Raw genomic sequence first — 24,064 nt, 5'->3', positions numbered from 1 at the left:
ATAAAAATTGAAGTGAAATTTGTGTGTGTAATGGAAACCTCTCAAATAAATATTTTCGTTGTCCTGAAAGAAGACGGTGGATAAATAAACCTTGGAAAAAGAATTAATAAATAGTTGAAAGGAATTTTGATGAGCTCTAGCATACACACATATACATAGAAATTTTAGGTTGCGACGCGGAGAAAGGTTTAAAGGCCTGGTTACACGGTACATTAGAATGTACAAGATTCTGTACATTTTTCTGAATGGTTTTCTGAACAGATTCTTGTACATTCTCATGGACAAGATCCACGAGTAGGTGGTTACACGGTACATTTTTTCGTACATTTTAAATGCGCAACAAATTATTTCAACTTCAAATATAAACCAATGGGGAACATGCAAACTTTTTTAAAAGTACTAGAACAATAAGATACTTACCTCAAATGTACTTGCCGAAGATTTCGCGGATGAATAATATTTTATAGCTGAGATATGAGTCATTAAAAATAATCTTCATCGACTGTTTGAAAACACGTGACAGAGCGTGCGCACGTTACATCACGGCACGGTATCCACTGATGACAGGCCTAGGAAGTGGATAGAAAAATTGTCTATGTGGGGCCTCAAACGCATATTTGGCGAATATAATTGCTGTTTTAACGTCAAACTTCGGATTGTGAATATTTTGGGTTGCCAAGGCGTTGTTGAAATAAATAAAGGCGATTGTTTGGGGAGCTTTAGAAAGATTGACCAATTAAGTTGATTGCAGATTGTGATCTACTTTACACACCTACATCATTTGCTTAATGCAGTAAGTGTATTGCAGCATGGACCTTCAATAGAAAAACGTGTGAAAACCATATAAATCGTGTATCCCATAAAACCATATAAAGTGCTCCGTCGTCTAGTATCTACCTCTATTTACTCGCCGGAGAAGTTTTTTACTTGTGTTCGAAAGGACAAAAATAAGAGGAATAAGCGGATAATGATTCACAGAATGGAGTAAAATACATACCTATATTGTGAACGGGATATCCTCAACGTAAGTACACTCTTAAATCATGGTTACCGCAGGATTTTATCAAGTTACTTATTTCACTTTGTAAACAACTCTATAAATGTACCTATCATTCTCCCCATTGTAGGATCGAATTATAAGGAAAGTGGCTGTTTACGAGAATAAATACTGATTACGTTTAAACCACGGAGAAAAATAAGGAATGTAATGGGCAGCCGGCCTCTCATCGAAAGGAGCCCCTAACAAGGAATATTCACGAAGTGTCTTTCGCCGATATCGTTCAAATTTTGTTGGATAGTAGCGTTCCATAATAAAAGCATATTTTGAAAATTTCTCGTGCCCTTAAGCCTTGTGATAAAAAAATAGGACATAATAAAGGCAGTTGAATTTTAGTCTTGAAAGCGAGTGTGTCGTGATTTCCCTCCATCCTTCTCCTGTGAATCGGCGCACGCTACAGGAATATACTAGAAATATGAGACTTTTGTCAAGGTAAATTCAATATTTATTACTGCGATGCCCATAGCGTTCGCTGCATGTCAACGCAACACCTAAAATTTCGACTCGTTTCAGTCGGTCTTGATTCAAAAACAGGAACACGAGTAAATACAGCCTAAATAGTACTTGAAACTTATTTCTTTGCCTATCACATACTTTTTATGACCTCTTAACGATCATTTGGATCTCATTCTTGGACAATTCTCGCGGTTCATACATTAATGGCCATCCTTCCATCTGATCCTTCCTTTTACCCATCCCCTTTTCTTGTGTTCCATTCTTTCGCTACCCATATCCAATCAGTGAGATATCCATGTCAAGTAAGATCATATCAAATCCAAATAACTATCGGGGCCGTACGTAAACAAAGTCGTTTATACCAGCCAGATGAAATGAATGTGTCGTTTTCGTAGTCTGCCACCAGGTGACTCTGAGTTCAAATTGTATGATTGTCTGAACGAAATTAGAGCAGGCGTTCAGAAATTCATACATTCTTACATTTTGCGTGGTTACACGGTGCATTTTCGCGTTCATTCTGAGATTCAGACATCCTCTCATTTTCTTGTACATTCTCATGTGCCGTGTAACCAGGCCTTAAAACATTTATTCGCCGTTAATATTAGGAAAGATCGTTGAGATAAATGGTCTATTGTCGAAAATAATTGATTAAAATTCGTAAACTAGTCACGCGAATTAGCATTCATGTTATTTAAGGTTTTGCATGCAAAGCGTTGATTAAAACGTATATTAAATGGTGTGCAGTGCATTGAAAATTAGAGTGTTGGGTCACGGAACGCAGTGTAAATTGGATGCGTGGAACGTGCTACGAATTAGCATAAAGGTAGTTCACGAAAAGGTTCAGGAAAAAATCCATTAAAAATTTCTTGCTTTTTGACGCAATAACAGTTCACGTGGCAAGCGACCTTTCGTTGGGAGATACAAAATATTATCAAGCGATAGAATTTTAGTTAAAAGTATTGTTTAATTTGCTCTAATTTAGGTACTTATAAAAGCATTACACGAGCAGTTATTTAAGTTTATGCATGATTCTTAAATATTAAATATTATGGGCTTACTTGTTGGGGTGGAGCATATTTTAACACCTTAAAATCAGCCTACATCGTGCAGAAAAAATTGTTAGACTATTATTACTTAAAAAGCGTTACGAACATTCCCGTCCTTTATTCATTGAACTTAACATACTCCCACTAAGATATATGTATTGTTATAAAGTGTTAAAAATGTTTTTTTTTTGCGTAGTGGATACAGCCCAAAAATTTTTGGGAGCAATGTGCTGTTTAATTCTCGCAGAGGTTTCTCGATCCCTATGCACAAGCCTAATTTAACGATGTATGAAAGGAGTTTTTTGTATATGGGACCAAAATTGTATAATATGCTACCAAATACAATTAAAGAGACAAATTGTTTTGGTAAATACAAAAGGTTGATACAGAAATGGGTAATGACTTTTGAAGACATCGAAAAGCTATGGTAAAGGGTCGGTATATTGCAGAAAATACCCTAGGCATCATATGTGCAGTACATTATAAGTTGTATCTCATCTTAAGGTCAGCTCTGTTATTATATTTTTACGCACATGTTTTTTTTCTCAAGGTATTGTGTATTTTGGTTGCGTGTGTTATCATTTCCGCAATTTATGAAATTTGAAGTTAGCCTAAACACAGGCTTATTGCCTTAAGGGCTACCTTACTTCCTTGAATGGATGTAATAGTCTGTAAAAAATATGTATGCATGGAAGAATGAATTATTGTTATTATTATTATTTTGCATCAATATGAATATCTATGTGGACGCCGTGGCATTAGAAGCGATCCAGTTTAGTTGTAGTGGCATCGTGGAACAAGAAAATCACTGCGATATCTTTAGTAAAAGATTCAAATTGCTGACGACAATGCTTGTCTTTATTAAACTAAAAGAGCTTTGCCAATTATCAGTAGGCCTTCATTTATTTAAGATGATCATCATAGCGTCAGATTTAAGTCACCCCATCTGGAAGAGCCACTGAATTTATAATCGTTGAAGGATAATTTAACGGGGAAAGAAGTTGTAGGGGTAAGGAGGTTTGCACTGAAAATTCGGGAGATTACACTTGATGGAAACCTTCCAACCATGCAATCTTTCCTTACTTCTAACCCTTTCATAACCCTTATTACTCATTAACCTTCCAAAACCCCTAACCCCACCAAAAATTGAAATTTTCAGCATTTTTTCAATTATGTTTAATTATGTACCGCCAGAAATTTGGAGCCCTTTCTTGCCTTTCGTCACTTCCACCCAGCCTTTGACGATTGTTTTTATCAGGCCATGATGTGGCCAACTATGTTGTCCAATTGTCGGATTACCCAAGATATGCAATGAAGAAACGAACAGTGAGTATGTAAACGGAGGTTTTACGTAGAAAAGAGCTTCGCTAACCCAGTTAAACTTTTCTTCCTTATTTAACTAGCTCAATGAGGAGTACTGCATTAGGGATTTCTACTCCTCTATTCAGCAATAGCCCGGCTGTATGGAATTTGTAATATATTGTGAACAAATATATCTTATTTAAGCTTAGGTATACGTCGAAACAAACAACATTTTGGCTGAATTCAATCGATTCGACTTTTACTTTGTGAAAATCCATGTTGAAATGAAATTTTTACCAGGCTTGTGTATTTTCATTTCAAAATTTTGGCTCCTAAGGACTGATGTCATATTTTATATCGGGATAGAGTTTCTTCAGTCTCATGAAATTCAAATAAGATCTTAGATATTCAGAGGCATTGGGGCATGCATTAACGTTATTATAAAGTAACGAAATTTTAGCGTAAAAATACACTCTTTATTTAGTTAACTTTGGTGCTGCAAAGATATAATATTTAAAGGCAGGCCTCAAGGATATTCATTATTTCTGTTCTCAATAAATCCTGTAACGAAATGTTGATGAGCGAGTTAATTGCAAATTATAACCCTAGGTGTTCACTGCGTTCACTTGATTATTTTTACACCGACTTCTTTTCCTTTCTCTATTTTTCTCTTCGTGAATACGTGACTTTCAGTTAGCGTGCCAAATGTAGATGATGTCTTGAATACAACCGGTATTCGTGTAAAATTTCCCCCTCCACCGGGTTTTTGATCTGGAAACTTCTAATAATTTGTAGATTACGCTTTATAATTTATTATAATTAAAACTCTGCCCAAAAAATTGTGCGTGGTACCTCTGAAGTTCTGATTGTTCTTTTGGCTCTCTCAAAATACACTGAATTGCCTTCGGATGCTTTCTGCAATTAAATTCGGTTTGCATGAATACCACGGCGGGGATTTACATATTAAAAGTTTTATTCTCTGTTGAACGGCCAAATAAAGTGGGAGTTTTATCTTTATAGGTAGGTAAGTGCACTAAATTTGAATATATGAATAGGCTGCAGTATTTAGTTGGCAAGTTATGGGATTTGATAAAATGAAAATTGTGTTAAAAGTTCATAATGCATTGATATCACGCACTTCGCTTCCTTCGGAATTTTTCTCTTTGTGATCACTTGACGTCCAATTACCGTATCAGATGAGAGCGATGGCATGATACAACAGGGATTCGTGCAAAATAAACCCACGTTTTTAATCTGGGAATTTATAATTATACGTATGTCGCTTTTGATTATTCCATTTTATTTATATAATTTTGCGTGCTAGCATTAAAGTTCTGACTGTTATTTTGTCAGTCTTACAAAACATCTTGAGTGCACTGAATTTTCAATACGAAGTATTCCACAGGGTTGCAGTATTTAGTTATCATGTTATGGCATTTAGTCAAAGGAAAACTCTGCGAAAAAAAGGTTCGTTTGCATTGATAGCACGCATCGACTTCCCTTCCTTTCGCCATATTTCTCTTCGTGATCACTTGACGTCAAATTAGCATGTCAGATGAGGGAGATACCATGATACAACAGGGATTCAAGCAAAATCGCCCCATCAAATACGTTTTGTATCCGGGAATTTCTAATAATATGTATGTCACTTTTTAATAATTCCATTTTTATTCATATAATTTTTGCGTTGTAGCACTAAAGTTCTTATTGTTATATTGGCTGTCTTACAAAACATCGAGTAGCCTTCTGCTATTTTCTTCAATTAATTAAGTTAATATGTATACAACGGCGGGCAGGTACTTATTAAAATTATTATTCTGTGAAGAACGACCGAATTAATAAGCAGCTTAATCTGTATAGGAAATTGAGTGCACTGAATTTTCAATGCGAAGTATTTCACAGGGTCGCAATATTTAGTTATCATGCTTTGGTATTTAGTTAAAGGAAAACTCTACGAAAAAAGGTTCTTTAGCATTAATAGCACGCATCGACTTCCCTTCCTTTCGCCATATTTCTCTTCGCGATCACGCGACGTCCAATTAGCGTGTCAGATGAGGAAGATGTCACGAGGGTACACAACAGGGACCGCGATTAACCTTCCTCCACCCAAAAACCCCTTCAAACTTTCCCCATTTTCCCCACACCCTACTTCTTCTGCGTGTGTTACGAGCGATGATTGGTTGCGAAAAATTTGCCGCGTCATCGCAGCGACGTCGCTTCACGCGTCGCCATGACGACCGCGTATTATAACGAGTCCCGCGGCCCAAGCGGACTAGCCATCAGATATACATAAATATATATATATGCACGTACACATACACGCGGCGGCCACGTAGTTTATTTTTTTTCTTCCTCTTCTTTGTGTTGCAATATTCTCTTCTCCCCTCGCACTAAAGAGCTTTTCGTCGAGTCATCATAAATCAAGCGACCGGCGAGCCCAAATGCCTCTCTCCCTCTCTCCTCATTCCCATAAATATTCCCCGAAACTGCGGATTACTGCAACTACCTACTCCCATTTACTCTCATTTTTTCCCCCGAAATTCATGCTCAATTTGAAATATTTTTGCATTATTTTTTTGTTTTTTTTTTACGTCAACTGTGAAAGCTCTATTTGGGATTACCTCCGTTGCCTTGCGAGTGTTTTGCCCCGTCCGACGTCGCAGCGATAGTAATCGTAAATGGCTGGGAATCAAGACGGAGACAGGTGAAAATAAGCTGCTTCAATTTGAAAAACGTTCGTATGTTTGTAGGAAATTGAGTTTCTTGGAAATTATTCACGTAAGCTTTTTATATTTGTATACAGAAGAATGATGGGGATCAAATAGATTGACCAAGTTAGTGATGATTAATTCCTAAGTGTAGGAGAGAAGAGAACCCTCATCAAAACCTTAATAAGAAGAGATAACAATCTTATGGGTAATATATCTTGAGACCCGATGGCCTGATGAATACAATCGTCGAGGGACAAGTGGATGGCAAGAACGGAAAAGGAAGACCTCGAATAAAATGCATGGAACAGGTTAAGGAGAATGTGAAAGAGAAGAAATACGTATGTTTGTAGAGAGTAGCCGATTGGAAAATTGATGGCTGTGTCAAACCTATAGGATTGTTGACCAGAAATGATGGCAATAATATAATAAGTCACCATCTTGGAATTTACTTTGTTGAATTAATTTTTTTCTGAAAGCCGATTTTGCTCGGTTTCGTACATAAACGAGACACATTTTTATCAATTTTGATCTTTATCCAACTTCTTGATGTTTTCGAGGCGATAAATGAAGCAAGTCATTCTTCAATTGTATTTTAATAAAAAAATTCACAAATAGGCTGGTTAACCAATTTTAAAATGTACTATCAATTACGAGGTTGAAATTTAAAGAGACAGCATTTTACAATTTATCGATCAGATTTCGAAATGTAACTGTTTCGTTAGATGGCGTTCAACGATGATTTTAGTGAATATTTTAGCTTCAAGCAAATGTGACTTATGTATCAAACTCTCCCTGCATTCAAGGTCACAATAGAAGTTTAAACCCGTGCTCAGTTATTAGGAAGTAGCGTTTGGTATTCTGGTGCTATGACAGCATTGGTCATTCACCATCTTCGCTATTAATTTCATATTTATTTATGACTGCAAAGGGTAGCATAACATTTCAATTTTGGCTTCACTAACAATAAGTTCTTTTTCGATTGTTTTCATCAGGCTATCATGCTTCATAATGTGGTCAACTAATTTGTTCCTTACGCAGATAAGGTCATGACGTATCGGGCAAATGCTGAATGTTTCATCGGCTGTCAGGTGCGGTCTTCACGTAGTTCGTGGTTGCTGACACTGTGAGCGATTTCGTACCTCATTGAAAAGTTCACCCTGAAAAGAGTAGAATGACGTCAAAAACTCGTGAAAAGCGAGCGACGAATATACAATATTTTATTTTTTATCGATCGGTTTATTTTAAACGTACTCATATATATATATAGTAGTATATTATTTCTTCGTAATTTATTTTTTCCGCCCACTTACCTTATTCCTCTAATGAACAGTGATTTTAGCTCTGATAAAGATAGAATTCTCCACTTTTTTCTGAACGTTTTGCTTAAAAAAATAAAGAATTATTGTATTGAGAGAGAAATTAATATTTAGGATTTCCATCGCTCTCCGGATAAATTCCCTACTTTTACTTTTGAAATTTTTAAATTTTCGCGAAAATAGCATTTTTTACCCTAATTGGGCTGTCTATAGTCGTTATATCACGGATAAAATAATTTTGCTATTTATGCCATGTCTAACGAGATACAATTCTCTGAGAGTTTCACAGGAAAAGCTGTTAAATATGTAAAAGAGAAGATTACGTAAGTGCGAATACAGTGGAAGAGAGGAGAGTAAAATGGAGACCTGCGACAGCCAATCTTAAGAATTTTAAATACACCAACGAATGAAGTTCGCCACGAAAAAATTTGACTTAGCCGGGATTCGAACCCGGATTTCCCAATTTCCGGTCAGGCGTGTTAACCAGTTCCACCACCAAGCCATTTTCTCAGAGCGAACTTCGGGATGGGTTTTACCGAACATGATGTTGACGTCATAAGTCCACACTGTGGCACAATTTTTCATGGCGCACTTCATCCGTTGGTGTATTTCACTTTGCACCCATACGCGTGACTGCGTACAAAGTCACTTGTTCCTGCAGTGCTTTGAAATTCGTAGTCGCAGACCAGCGACAAAATAAGGGTTTTTCACCCCGACAGTGACTTAGTAAGCAATACTCTCGTCACATGTGACACAGCGTGGACTTGTGACGTCAACATCTTGTTCTGTTAATCCCATCTCGAAGTTCGCTCCGATAAAATGGCTTGTTGGTGGAACTGGTCAACTGCGCTTATGGAACTGTTTAAGGCATTAATTTTCATTCATCTCCTAATTGTGACACAATTATCATCAACTTTCTTCGTTATATTTTCCCTATTACATCATGCTAAGCATTAAAAATAGAAAACTCACAATGGGATTGATAAAAAAAGGAGAATATGTTGGAGCCTGTATTGCCTAGTTCAATAATTACCATACTCGACTCGATACTCGCGAATAGTTTTCAACTCGACTCGAGGTCAAACAGTACTACTCCCACATCCCTAATGTTATTTAATTTTTCATGAACAGACGGTATAAATGAAATTTTATTATTATAGAAAAGAATGATAAAATGCATACATCTTTGACAAGTTTATTGAATCCCATTGTGGATATAACTGATAAAATAGGAATAGGATTGGAAGGCTCTCTAGCCAAGGAAAAGAGCAGGGATGTGTACCAAACTACAGACTATACACTCAAATCGAATTTCACGGGTCGCCGAGTAAAGTTGATATTAAGAGATGGACAAAGTACGGGTATTTTGGGTCCCTTTCCTCCGAAAGTGGGGATCGCTCCTCTGGTTATTCGAATCAAACGGACGTCAAGGGCAGAATGCTCGCATGGATAAACCGGCGTGCCACGACCAACCCCCCCCCAAAAAAAAGAACATCGCAAACATAGTATACAGTCGGTCCCTCTGGAAAAGGAAATATGCTGCCCTCTGGGTGTCTCCGGGGAAAATTGGATTTTCTTCTCGAGGGAGAAATGGACGACACGCTTCGATGTATAAGCGATTTCATCGATTGCGATTCGAGGAAACAGACGCATTATGGGACATAGTCTCTCGAGTTTAAACTTAGCCGGCAGTCACTTTGAAGCGTCGTGGTTTTCGTCGGAACTATCTGTCCTTTTTCCTCGTGATTTCTCGTGATGCAAAATTTTTATAAGAAATTTCCATATTGCAGACAGAGTTATACTCCTTCATCTCTGAAATTTGTCAAATTTATTCAATTATTCCCAACTTTGATGTTGGGCAACATTTGTAATCAATTAAAGTAAATTAATATAAAGGGTTACTATGTGGAAAAACAGAAAAGTCCAGGGATTCCAGCGCCCGGGAAAGCCTGGAGAATTGGGATTCATGCGTGAATTTTTAGTTCCTAGAATTATGCATAAATTATTTATGAATTTTTTCTCGTACCTGTAGTTTCAAAATTTTCTTATTTCAAATTTATATAAAATTTACATAAAAGTTTGCCAGTTAAACTCCCATTTTCTGGCCTAAAATGTGTTACTAAATCTTATGATTTCGGAGCAGCTTCTTGACTTGCATTGAATAAATATAAATTTAATTTCTAAGTATTAGGAACAAAAAATATTGCATAAACATTTTTTAAAAGTATTGTTAAGTAATTTTTGGTGTTTTAAAATTCTTATCTATCGTAGTAATCACGGAACATTAATTTGTGAAATACCCTTGAAAAACTGGGAATCATCCATGCATTTTTCTGCTTTGATTGGTAGAACACCATGTATTCGAAGAAGGCTGCGATGAATTGTGTGTTGAACTCGAATGGAATGACATTTAAGCAAGTGGGGGAGGCATTCACTTATTTCAATGGATGGGTTGAGAAGCCAAGGAGCAAGGGTGATTTTATTTTGTAAACAGAGTTAGGCACAGCAATTAGGTAAAGAAAAATAAACGAGATCAAACAAATATTTAGTAGAGCATTTGATTTTCCATACGATTTAAGCAGTGAGGTCATGGCAAAATTAGCAGTGCAAGAATGCGTTTTTCTTAACTTTTTTAGAAGTGAAATATTACTCTGTGTTTCCTTTTAATTACAAGTTATTATTTGTATTTTACGTTTTTGTTACGAATGTATATATTAGTAACTTTGTGGCAGTTGAAACGAGACTCCAGGGCGGGCTCGCAAGGTTACACTCCTGGGGCAGGGACTGTAAGCGCGAGCTTTTCTCCTCTGCACCCAGAAGGGGGAAGGACGGGAAGGAGAAAGGAAGGAGGCGCCGCCGCGATTGGAGCCCGACGACGCCTCCTGGGAGGGGATAGGGAAGGAAGGAAGGGGACGAGGAATCCCGCACCGTCACAAGGCGGGCGGGTCCTACTATTAGCGAAACCAAGCATACGCATTTATTGTTTTAACGATCTTGGAGGACCATTCTATGAGGAAGAAGGATCCAACGATCAAATCGTTAGATAGTAACTTTGTGGCAGTAAATTTACTAATAGTGTTATTTGAATATTATTTCTTTTGTTAACCACCACTGGACTTAAGAACAGACACTTACAATTAGTCGTATCTCTTGGCCACCAAGTTTTTGCATATCTATTCTATCAATCTAACTGTTAATAAACAGCACAGAATGGCCTTTACAGCGTGGGTTGCAACATTAACAATAGGACATGACAAACATCCATGCCCTGGATGGGGACCACCTACCCAGGCGGGATTCGAACCCGCGACCTACGGATTGGCAGGCGAGGACTTTACCCCACCGCCGTTGAGAATTAAACACTTGTACCCCATGACTCCTAACCCATTCAATTCTCATGTTGCCACCAGGTGATAGCCGACGTGTTGCAATATTTGAATGAATAAGAGGAAGCATACAGCCTTCCCAGCCAGCTTTTTGTGTCGAATTTCTCGCATAACACATAAGCTATCATTTTCAACTTTTGGGGCATGTAATTGAGGCCATTGCCAGTATATGTCTGTACCACATTTTTTTTGAGCCTTAAATTATTTTCTCATACATAAATTTCCATCGTTAAAGCTACAAGAAAATGCTGAATACCATCTACTCTGCTAACCCTGACCATTTCCAGATGATAGCATAAGTTTCAAACGAGAAATTCGACCCCAAAGTAAACCAGTCGAACGAAGGTATGCATCCTCGTATGTGTGAGGAGTTATAATATATTTGAGAATAAGTTTTCCTCAATTATTTTTTTATTTCATCTTTGCTATTTAGGCAGTATAGGAAATTAAGAATTTCGATTGATTTGCTTCAAATTTAATTTGTAAATAGCTTTAGGTCCTTGTGAGTATTTTTTGCCCTTATCTTAGCTCATATTTAGGTCGGTACTAAACATTCATTTTCATGCTACCGCTAATAACCCGGTCAAATTAGGCATAAATTGCCAACAATCTGAAAATTTCCAGGAACGTTAGGAATACCACTCTAATGAAATCCTGAAAATTTCCCATCGATCCCGTGTGCGCAAAAATGTTTATTCAAGGTCAAAGGTCACAAAAATGGTTTTTTTTTGATTTTTCGGCCAAACGGTTAGTTTTAAGATAAAAATTGCTGGTTCAAAATTGTAGAGCAGTTAATTATCTTCAAAATTGTTGCTATACTTTTTCTCTAAGATTTTTCATTTCTGAGATAGAGCCATTCGAAATTACTCGTAACTGTATTCTCAGTAATATGCATAACTATATTATTGCGCTCTCTGAACATTATTGGACACACAACACGCGTATTGCTCGAATGGCTCTATCTCAGAAATGATAAATCTAAGAGAAAAAAAAATGTTGACAATTTTGTAGAAAATAACCGCTCTACAATTTTGAACTGACCAATTTTTATCGTAAAACCAACCGTTTGACCGAAAAATCCAAAAAACCCATTTTTGTGACCTTTGACCTTGAATAAAAATTTTTGCACACACGGGATCAATGGGGAATTTTCAGGATTTCATTAGAGTGGTATCCCTAACTCTCCTGGAAAATTTCAGCTCGTTGGCAATTTATGCAAGGATGAATGTCTATTTTGACCGGGCTGTAAGCGGTATCCCACCGGTAACAATGTATGTTAAGCACATAAATAGGAGCTTAACTAAGTAAATTGTATGATATGTGGCACGATTTGGATAAAATTTATTATTATTAGTTAAATAAGATATTGCAATATTTCCTCTGAATTTATTATTACACGAAGTGTTTTGTTGATTCAGCGAAAGGAGTCGTGCGAAAATAAGTTCAATTGAAATATGATTGTGACGTGACTTTGAATAAATATCGTAGCGACGCCCATAATAAATAAAGTGGAGTTCAGAATAAACTTTTATACATCGATATGTTTATGTTCTCTTTAGTTTTTTTTATATTTATTAAAATATTTTGATTGTAGCGATAGTTAAAATTGTGGATATTTTATGGGCTGCGCCTGTTCAAATCCAAATTTCTGTTTTTTTATTCTTTAATAGGACTTCCTCGATTAGGAATCACTTAATCATCTTCTTATATTTTTTAAATTATAATATTGTAAAAAAAACTCTTTCGTAACATTTATTTGTACAAAAATATTGCATATCATTATATTTCATAATGTTCTCATCTTTTCATTCATAGCCCTGATTATAGTTTTAAATAAAATGAAACGTTGGCTAACAACTTTTTTGTATCATATACCTACATTTGACCTATACTCCAAGAATTATTTTATTATTAAAAAGTTTTAAAGGATTATATTAGTATTAACATTTGTTAAAATTTTAAAAATGTTAAAGGATTGCAATGTTTCACTAAAATAATATTAACCAAATGAGTTTGAGATAGTTAATGCTAATGCTAATTATTATGCTATTAGTCTGATTTCTGTACAGTGTATGGAATATTTCTATGTGTCTGGGTAATTAATGTATTTGTTTTCATTTATTTTTATGTTTCAATCTTTCATAATATTCTCAAAGGAACACACGTTAAAGAAAAGCGTACTTTGGCTCATTACTTATGGTATATTCTTTTGTTTTTGGCCGCGCCAGCCAGCTGTCAGTTTGCTAGTTTAAGAGGAGGCAACCCCAACACTGGTTCTTACCACAGGGGTGCCTATATTTCACCTTGTAAAAAATCATGCTTGAGTAAGCTGTTATAATTTCATGTACCATAATGTGGAATAAATATGTATTATTATTATTATTAACCTAACACCAGTGGCGGCGCGTGCGTATACGCATGTTAGCAAGTGCACACCCAAAGATGAATGAATTATAAAAGAAAACTATTATTTTGCAATGAGAAGGATAAAAATCCTGTCTGCATATGCAAGAAACACAAAGCTCCGAACGCTACAGCTATCTCCTTTTCGAATTCACCGCTCTACAAGTGTGCGATCCCGTGGCATCGCGCCGGGCGCATTTTCGGTTTATGCGATCGCTTAAGGGTGCTCTGGCGGGACGAAGTATGCGGGGGGGTATGTACAGTTCAAATGGGTGATGGGAGCAGACTCAAAACGATGCGAGTGCGCACGCGCATATTTTTGGTGAGTGACTCGCAGGTAGTGTAGTGGTGTAGCCGCCACCTACACTACCTGCGCCCAGGATCCTAGTCCGTGTACAGAGTCATCTGTATGGCCGTTTTCTACACTACTTCCTCATAGGGTGTAAGGAAGGGAGAATGAATTTCACCCACCGTCACTTGTAAAGGTGTGTTTATAATAATTATTTTCATGCATGCTAATATTTTTTCTGTTCATGCAATTTTAAGGGTAGAAAATACCAGTGGTTTTGCTTGCTATGTATTCTATATCGACGAAATATAATGCTCATGGATTAGTATTAACATAATATAATTAAATCATCCTATATCTGCTCTAATGAACACCCTAGATCAATTACCACCAGCCGCCACTGCCTAACACCTAACTAATAATCTAATACCTAATTATATCGAGTCTTTAGAAAAAATGTCAATATTGAAAGAAGAATTAAGAAATTGGTTGTATGAGAATTATTTGCTCTAACATGTACTTTGGACATAATCGGGATGATGTATATCTATGTACATATGTATTCATACACAAAATTGTATGTGATGTGCATATTTGGGCTCTTGAGTGAATGTATCCGTGTATGTCACAGATTCCTTTTCATTTACTTTTTGAGTTTTCTTGTGGGAGTGGAATTACGAAAAATATTTGATGTAACTTTGTATTCTTTTTTCTATAAAAACAATTTTATTCACTGGTAAAATTTTCCGTTCACCTAATACTTGTTGACTTTTTATGTAAAAAGTCCGATCTTTATGTTAAAAGTGGCACCTGCTGGCAAGCCTTTTATGGCATAGCGGGACCCTATCATTTTTACCATGCATGTTAATCCGAATTTTGCATATATACGTTTGTCTAGCGAAATATAATATTTATGATAATGTGTAAATAACCTTTCCGTGCAGAGATGGTATTTCATTTATGATATGCTACGAATATGTACCTGATGTTTTTCTCAATAGGAGATATTGATGCATGGTCCGTGTTAACTAAATAAGTATTAAAAATACAAGAATGTTTATTTTGTATACTTGTTCTTAAACTTTTCATTAAACTTGTTATTATTTAAAAAAATTAATATTATATATTAATGCTGTGAGAGAACTGAGGTCGTCTTGAGAGAAAGTGGAATTTCTTTCTTGCGAGAGAAATGGACGACACGCTTCGATGAAGAGAGGGGATTTAGTCGATAAAAGGAGAACCCGACCATCGATGACGATCGGAGGAAACAAATGCTTCACAGAACACAGTGCGAAGTTGAAACTGAGGTTAGATTCATTGCCGTATTTACTTTGGTCTTGACCGAGGGCAAAGCATCAAATGGAAGCAGAAAAAGTTCCAGAAATGTCATGCGGGTTATGAAAAGATTGGAAATATTGGATTTCCTCGCCTCAATAGTCCCAAGTAAGTCCCAGCGCTAGTTTCAACAGCGGGGATCCATTCAGGCACACATGGCTCTACTCAATTCCGAGGAAAATTAAACTGACTGTCCTGAATGTATCGCAGTCTACACTTAACCAATTTTGTAAAACTATTTTTCTAGATTTCCTGTTTAAAAATGTTAATATTTTTGCATCACAATGCTACATCCATTTATTTAACTCAATATGCATTTATATTGTGTATCGTCTGCAATTTATTATTTTATTTAGCATATTCCTAATAACATTTTTTGTAAATTTTTAGTGTACTCTGTTTTTCTCCAAAGGGGATGGTGAGAGCATATTAAACATTTATATTCAATTCTATTAGCCTCCGTCCGTAACATTGTAAACATGTTATGTTTGTTGTTCCTTTTAGATAATTGTTTTCTTTGGCTACTGAGGTGAGGAATGAATAGTTTTTCTTCGAAAATAGGCAAAGGAGAGGGTTTTTTTTATAGATAAGTACAGGGAATTCCAGAGAATACAACCAGGGATAAGAAAATGCTTTCGGTCTTAGAAACATATATTTTTCCTTTTTCGATAGAACTTCCTCGATTCGGATTCACTCCGTCACCAGCGCATAGCTCTAATTACCTACTGAAGATATAGCCAGAAAGTTTGGGATATATTCCTTGTGTTATGAATAGGTGCAATGAGAGAAGATTCTTGCGATAAATAACTTTAAGGGCAGTTCTCCCATTGATGCTAACTCCCATTTTGACTCCCATGGGAATAGTACTGAATTTCGCGCTGTTCTTTTTGTTTTGTTTTTAAAAATTACTTTTAACTCAAGGTAATCGTTGTAAATCTGCATCATTGTTCGAAGAAAGGAATGCTGTAATTATGTAGTTCGTTAGATTTTTCATTACGCTTCTAGTTCTTCTAGTTTTAGTATGTGTAAATATAAATTAACCTAGAAAATGTTCTCGGATTTTCCACCGGTTGATGTCGTCCATGTCTCAAGACGTTTCAATCAGCGACTTGCTGATCATCTTCATGGGGTCTTCCGAATGTCGTACTTCGAAATTTGTCCAGTACACACATATACACCCCATCCGTGGTCAGGTGTAGCCTGATTGGTTCACGCGTTGCTATGCTTTTTCCCGCCATTTTTTGTTGTACATAAGGGACTTCATTATTGGTCTCCGAGTATTGCTGATTTCGAAGAATGGCATTCGGAAGATCCCCTGAGGATGATCAGCAAGTCACTCCTCGAAACGTCGGGAGACATGAACGACATCAACCGGTGGAAAACCCGAGAAACCTTTCTGCACCTGATACGCCGGGAAAACCTAAGATCATACAGAAATTAACCTTTCTAGTGAGTGAAAAGAAATGAACTAGACTAATTTTTCCTCCGAGAAGAAGTTTCAACCTATCACAAATGTACATCATGTGCAATGCGCATGGATAAGATATTGCAATATTTCCAATGAATTTATTATTACACGACACGTTTTTTTTATTCAACGAATCGATTCCTGCGAAAATAAGTTCCATGGAAATATGATTGTCACGTGACTTTGAATGCACATTGTGCATTTAATCGGCGCGAAAACCTCGAACAATAAAAGAGGTTGTTTTTCGAATCATGTGCTATTGTTGATAGGATTTTTTTCCTTTCCTCAGGAAATTCTTTCAAGGAAATGCGTCATCGCTGCAGTGTGGTGTTCATGCCGTCCATGCCTTCTCCATTATCTCAAGTGGTCTGTTTCCTTCCGACGCTGTAATTGATTGCAGCAGAGGAGTTCACCGGTTGCTTTTCTCATCGGAACAAGAGCGCCTTCTCAATCCGTTGGAGATTATAACCGCAGGTGAGTGCTTGCCTGAGTCTATCACTTATTTCTCACCCATTTCCTAATTGAATTCTCTCCATTCCAAGGCATACGTTCGCTCGCATATCACTCAGCGAACGGTGCCTTTCCCAACATTTTATCGTCCCTGCCTCTTTAGCAGAAGCGAAAAATACGGGAAAATTGCTTCCATTGCCATTTATTCGTTGATAAATTCGTCATTTATTGTTGAAAATATATAATAAATATTTGACTTCAGTAAAATCTGACCAATTGAGTGAATCTTGGCTAGATACTATTGTGTATAAAATCTTTTAACATATGGTGTAAATATGGTCAAAAATATTGTCGTTCGGGATTGTACCCACAGCGTATTATTGAAACCACATTTTTTCATGCAATTTGTTGTTCCCTCAAATATTACTAACTAACAGAACTAATGATGGAATATGTTCCGAATTTTTCAGCATTTTTTTTCATACCCTGGAAACATTTGTTAAATATGTTTGTGTCAGTTTCTCTCCGTTGTTATAACGGTTGCCATAATAATTAGATAAACATGGAATATTTTTCTCATACATTGCGCTCTAAGGTCATTTTAACTAACTCTGAATAGTGCTATGCGTGATGTAAAAGAATTGTTAGTCCAAGCTATTTGGTTCAATAGCTATGATGACTTCCACCTAAATGACTGAAATTCTAAGTTTACCGTCTCTCGGCTACAAAAGCAGTGTGGTATTGTTTTTTGGACTATATACGATGGCACGGTTTTGATACTAAATATTTATAGAGCTTATGAATTCGTTTCTGCCTTGATTTGATCAATAACTTGGAAATCATACAATGTGTTGAAACCATGTTGGGTTGTTGAGTTTTGGTATTAAAAATGGAAATTACCATTTGTGTTCTTTCATCATTGTTGTAGACCTGTTAGTTAAATTTTATTATTTCCTCTTATTTTGTTCTGTTTCTCTTTTAAGCCATTTGAGTTAACTCTAACCGTGTTGTGTATTTTCGAAATATGTATTAGTGGTAGGTCAATCAGACTAAGAAAGGTTGTTAGCTTTCCGTAAGCTTAATCCAATTGAGTGAATTTTAATTAGTCTGTATTTTGTCGAAGCTACGGCGCAGTTAATAAACTTATATTAGCCAATAGAGTGTTTTCCTATTATTTTTTTATTGCCTGAATGGAAAGATTATTACTCCTGGAGTACGTATTTCACGCTTTTAGATTTTTTAATGACGATATCTATTTTTCGCGATTAAACGAAAAATGGAAAATTTCAAGCGCGCGAAAACGCGACGGCTAAGTAGAAATTATGGGAAAAAGTCCGTGTGACGCATTTTTGGTTCCCCCTCCCGCCTTGTGAGGTGACCTTGGGGCGAGGCTTGAGCGCTGATACGACGCAGGATGCTAGCAGGTAGCTGAGTTCCATACTGATAGTGCTTGGCTTAAATAAGGATTATTAATACCTTATCAAACGAAGGAAACTTTACGACCTTAGGCAGTTTTAATAGGTGATTATTAAGACATGTTCCCTGAACTCTGTGCCTCATGCATGCATTGGTAATCTCAGACAATGTAAAACTCCTATCTACTCGTATAGAAACTAGGTCCCTGTGACGTCACGTGGAGTGGTATCGCATGGGCGCCAATCTGGCCTTTTTCAAATGAGGATAAAATTGACCCTTGCCATTCGTCTAAACCGGTATTTCTAAAACCAAATAATTTTTATATTATGAATACACTAATGGTGGGTAACGAATGGCAATTAATGCCTTTCGTTTTATTTTGATGAAGAAAACTACCCTATTGAATTATTTCATTCCTCGCCGTCCGCTCGGTATCATACCACTCAGCGAATGTTGCCTTTCCTAATATTTTATTGTTTTTTGCCTCCGCCGAGGCTATAATTGTAGGAGAATGATTTTCTCATTTCCTCGTTATCCAATATGGTGCACTTTAAAAAATTCAGTAGGTACTGACTTTTTCTTGAGTGATCTGCAGAGATTCTGTTTTTTCTGTCTGTAAGACTCTGTTGATGTTCCGATTGTCTTTTTTAAAAAGTGAAAAAAAGTATGATAATCTGGTATTCGAACCCTCCCCGAGTTTTACCGCAACTACCGAGTACAGTACAGATCTACTCGGCCAAGGAGTCACGTATTATGGAAATATATACGGTGAGTCGAATTATGAATCTAAAGATAGGAAAAACCTCGCCAAGGAGCCCGAAAGAAAACGCTCGACGACCCAACGTGACCATGGAAGTGAGTTACCTCAGTACATTCCATCCGCAAATCTTAATTCCAATTGGGCTTACACTCCTGGAGTTCGACTCCAGCTTCGATGGCTAGGTCGGTTCCACCTCCGTCCTCTTCGGACCTTACGTGGATACGAGTGAGGGATGCAGGTCGCTTTATGTGCCAGCCTCACAAGTTTTCAACGACCCGGCCCCATCAGTTAAGAGGGACTCCTGGGTATCTACATACTTTTGAAAACGATAGTGCCTAATTCTTTCTTCACCCATCGACTTGATGTGACTGAATAAATTGTCTCGTATCATTCTCAAGGTTTTCAAAAGTCTCTTTTTTAGACTTCAACATCACTCATACGTTACGTCCATTTGATCTTCTTCATTTTTCCCCAAAAGCGCATTTTGATAGCTTAGAATCAGTGGCGGCCGCCCTCGACTTGGGCTCTCCTTGGCTGCGGATTCGGGGGGGGGTCCTTCCCCGGAAAATTTAGGAAATTGCATGCTTGGAAATGGATTTGCGACGCTATTCTTGCCCTTAAGACTAGATAAAAGTTTATGAAATTATCAATTTTGTAAGAAAAATACAATGGAAAAGGGGAATTTTACAGCAAAATTTAATTGCTTATAATGATTCTATTTAATGAATTTGTTCCTTGAAACTCCCCTGATTTTTAAAAAACATCGAAAATAACATTTTCGAATAACCCTTTCAAAATAGCATCAGAGTTATCTTTATTCTTCTGACACCTTTATTTTGTTTATTTTTTATGATCTTATTTTGACACTGAACATTTTTTAAATAAAGTATTTAATGAAAACGTCGAATTTTATAATCGCAAAATAAACTTTTATTCAACTAACCTGAGTCTTTTCTTATCACACATTTCATATACGCTTCACGATAGAGGTAAGCGTTCTTGGGGACCCCCTAAGCTCTGGGCCCTCTGCGATCGCCAACCGACCGCCCTGGCCAGATCGCCCCTACCTCCAACCTCAATTTTTCCGCGGCCTCATCGTCAAAGCCGTAATACGATGAAGAAGCACACTCTTCAATTTTGCATGTAGTGCGTACTGATAGTTCCCCAATGTTTGGAGAAACTCTTTGATAGCAAGTCTTCCGCATGAAATTCTTGTTCGTGATCGTTCGAGTAAAGATATTTTATACATATAATATTATTTTGGCCAACTTCTTTTGATAAATTGTATTTTTTGTCTACATGTTTCATCCCATGTTGATCCCAAATACCTATCTCTAGTACGAATACTATTTTAAAGGCTATAAAATGGCTCTCAAATTTTCATTCTTGGTAGTTTTATATTAAACTTGAGGAGTAAAAAAGCAAATGGTAAGGTATGGAAAAGTAATAAGTAAAGTAAGGGACAGATTAAGAGAAGGGTTGAGATGGGCATTGGAGATAAATCGATGTGAAAACACGGTTGTCTGCTTTCTTCGCCGTGGAAGGGCGTCTGGCTGACCGATCGAGAGGTCTAATGCGACAGACGAAATAAAAAAAAGAACGGCCGCCCTCCGCACGCCTCGCTTAACAATCAACTCACCGTGGCAACCGGAATAGATTGTGTGAAAATGGTCGAAAAAACTTCATTTCTTGTTGATAAACAAATGCACAGCTCTATGAATAACACCTGGGCGTGTACACCGCGTATTCGAACCTTTGGAATGACCCAATATATTTACCTGAGTTGCAATATTTTGAGCTATTCGAGTTTTTAAAACCTGAAATCTTTAAAAATTATGAAGGCTAGGCAACAACCAATACTATTATTAGCAATAATTAACATTTTTACATCCATAGTTAACTTTTTGTAAGGGGAGGGAATTTATTGATGAGACAATGATGATATACGTGCTATGGACTGAACACGATTAAATCTTTTGCTTACTTATCAAATAATCACCTAATAGATATTTAATGAGGTCATAAACTCAGACTGCCAGATGATGCTGGAGCCATGACCGTGGCCTTTATCTATGCTTGTATCGCAGTGGTGGTCTTTTCACATTGCTGGATTTTTGTATTTCAATGACTTTTTATGATATTTTTTGGAGTTTTAGGTCAATTGAAACCAAGTTATAGCCAACATCCTCAAATGAGGATGATTTTAAATAAATCGAAACGTTGGCTATAACTTGGTTTCAATTGACCTAAAACTCCAAGAAATATCATAAAAAGTTATTAAACAAGGTCAAGAATAGAAGAGGAAAAGTAGTAATAAAACTAATTATTTCAATGACTTTATAGTTCTCAGCTTTTGACTCCAAGTGTCGCTCAGCGCGTATACGGTGTGTCTATTGAGCTGACAGCGAGGGTAAGGTACTAGCTCCCACTTCTCTTTTCAGCTTTTGCCTATTCGTGATCTGTAGGACTTAGATGCCGATATGTCTGGGAACACAGCATCTCCATTTGTCACAAGGTAAAATTGTAACGATTGGATAAATTATGGCTGTGCGTCTAAATATTTGAACTTTTATAATCTGCGTACTTCTCCACTGTGAAGTGATGGTTTAACTCCTTTCGGTTCGAATCAATTAATAAAATTCTTACGTTTAAAATTTATTTTCTTTTTACCTGTATACGGCTGCCATAAAATTGATGCGTTAATTGAATGACCTGATGTTTTGAATGATTCTTCAATTTAAATAAATTTCATCTCAACTTTCTGTTCTTTTCCTGATCAACGTATTGTATTGGAGAAGAGCTGTGTGTTGCCATAAATTGAAACGACACTCGTCATGTTGGCCTACCGCAAACAAAGACAACACATGGCTTTCATTTTTACGGCGCAACTTCTTGAATTGAAGCCGTTTATCTTCGTGATTATTGTACGTTTTTTTCAACCCTTTGGAGGCCTTCTCTTGGGGACCGGCCGGACGATAAATAGCCGGGGAGTTGTGCTGAGGATTATAGTGAAGGGACACTTGAAGAAATATGTGTGGGCCAGCCCGTATCCTTTCCAAAAACTCGACCTCTTTCCTTTAATACGCGTTTTTATCTGGAACCCAGGATTTTTTTTGGAGCGAAAGACAGCAAATTGGAAGTAGAAGGTACTTTTGGAGAAAATGAAGTTCTATCTCTACAGAAGAAATTGTTATTTACAATCGCAATGGTGGTGGGAAATGTACTGAACTTCCTTAATCCTAAACAAAGTCTGACTCGGATAGCTACTCGTGATCTCTTGCAATGTCCCAGAGAACAAATGTTTCTCCTAACTTTGAAATTATGGCGTTAAATTTGTTTGAATCCGCCATTGGGCGATATTCAACCAGAATTAATGGTTTGAATTGAGTGAAAACTCATTCCGTGTTTTCCATGCAGGCTCGTTTGACAAATTTTTCATCCATCGATTTTTGGCATAGTTTAAAAAATAAGGGAACATATAATTTTTAAATTTCGACCTGTTTCCAGAAACAAAAGTAAACTATATTAATGGCATAGCTATTGATAAAGGTGCATGAATTCGTAAAGCGGGTTGTGGAAAGATTTTAAATTGAAAAAGTAAAAAAGGTTCTATAATATGCGTGATTATAATAATGAATGCAATCGGTAAGGTAACAAATAACTGAATGCAAAGAAATAAATTTACTTCTCATGTATGTTAGCACCAGACCTGTGCAAAAAGTGTAAGATGGCATCCCCATAAGTATTCAATAAGGGGTACCTATATATTCCATAATTATTTAAGCGTTTTCTAATGTAATATATTTGAATGTAAATGGAATAAAGTTATATTATTATATTATTATACTTTCGTTCCTGGGAGCGTAATATAGAAACGAAACGAAATGGATTTAAACCCGGGGAGCTAAATTCAGAGTCGAAAAGAAATCGTAGTGAAAAATACTTCGGGTGGAAACTGTATTGAAAACCCTAGGACGAAAATAAACGCAGATAATATTTCGCACCGGAGGGACCACGTTATTCACATTCGAACTGTATAGTTTCGACCCTCAAATCGAGTATACGAAGTATGGTTGAATGAAGTAGATATTCGGCCTACCGCCATTAGATGCATGGAGCACTCATATCTTTACCACTAACAGGAGAACGTGAACGCTAACTGGCCATTCGATTTTAGCGTAATGTTTCAACCTTTCTACACGTATGTCAAACGTCGAAACTATTCCCCTCCGCTCAACTTCTAGGATTGAAACATGACTATGGGCAGGGAAGTTTCGATTAATTTCGTTTCATTCTTGGGAGCGAATTTCGTCCCGGGTCGAAACTATACCCAGGCCTCGTATCTTCGTTTTCCTCCGGGTCGAAACGATGCATTTTTGTTTCGTTTCACTTGCCATCCCTGGTTTTTGCTGAGCTATCGGAGGAAGGTTGAAAAAAAACGGTCCACGTATATGGGATCCTGTAAAGAGAGACTTAATCCGTGAACTTAATAGAATGCTGCGCGATTCGATAAATTAAGGGAGATATTCTGCCGAACGGATCGGTATTGGATTTCGTTTTTCCCCCGAACAATAATGGACTTTTACAAATGCTGGGCGGCACTTCGATAGAGCATTTCCTTTCTATTTGTTAAAGGCTGGTATCCCAGCAACCCCCTGCTCACTCCTTT

General features: G+C 36.9%; 1 non-coding gene across 1 annotated transcript; it reads right to left on the bottom strand.

The window, feature by feature from the left end:
• Window positions 1-8,317: 8,317 nt before the first annotated feature.
• Trnas-gga lies at window positions 8,318-8,390 on the bottom strand. The gene has a single exon. It is a non-coding gene; the product is annotated as a tRNA-Ser (tRNA).
• Window positions 8,391-24,064: the final 15,674 nt, after the last annotated feature.

Source organism: Ischnura elegans, chromosome 12, assembly GCF_921293095.1.
Source record: "Ischnura elegans chromosome 12, ioIscEleg1.1, whole genome shotgun sequence".
In the NCBI taxonomy this organism is placed as follows: domain Eukaryota; kingdom Metazoa; phylum Arthropoda; class Insecta; order Odonata; family Coenagrionidae; genus Ischnura; species Ischnura elegans.
The sequence above is the reverse complement of the archived record's forward strand: the minus strand, read 5'-3'. Positions and strand labels throughout refer to the sequence as shown.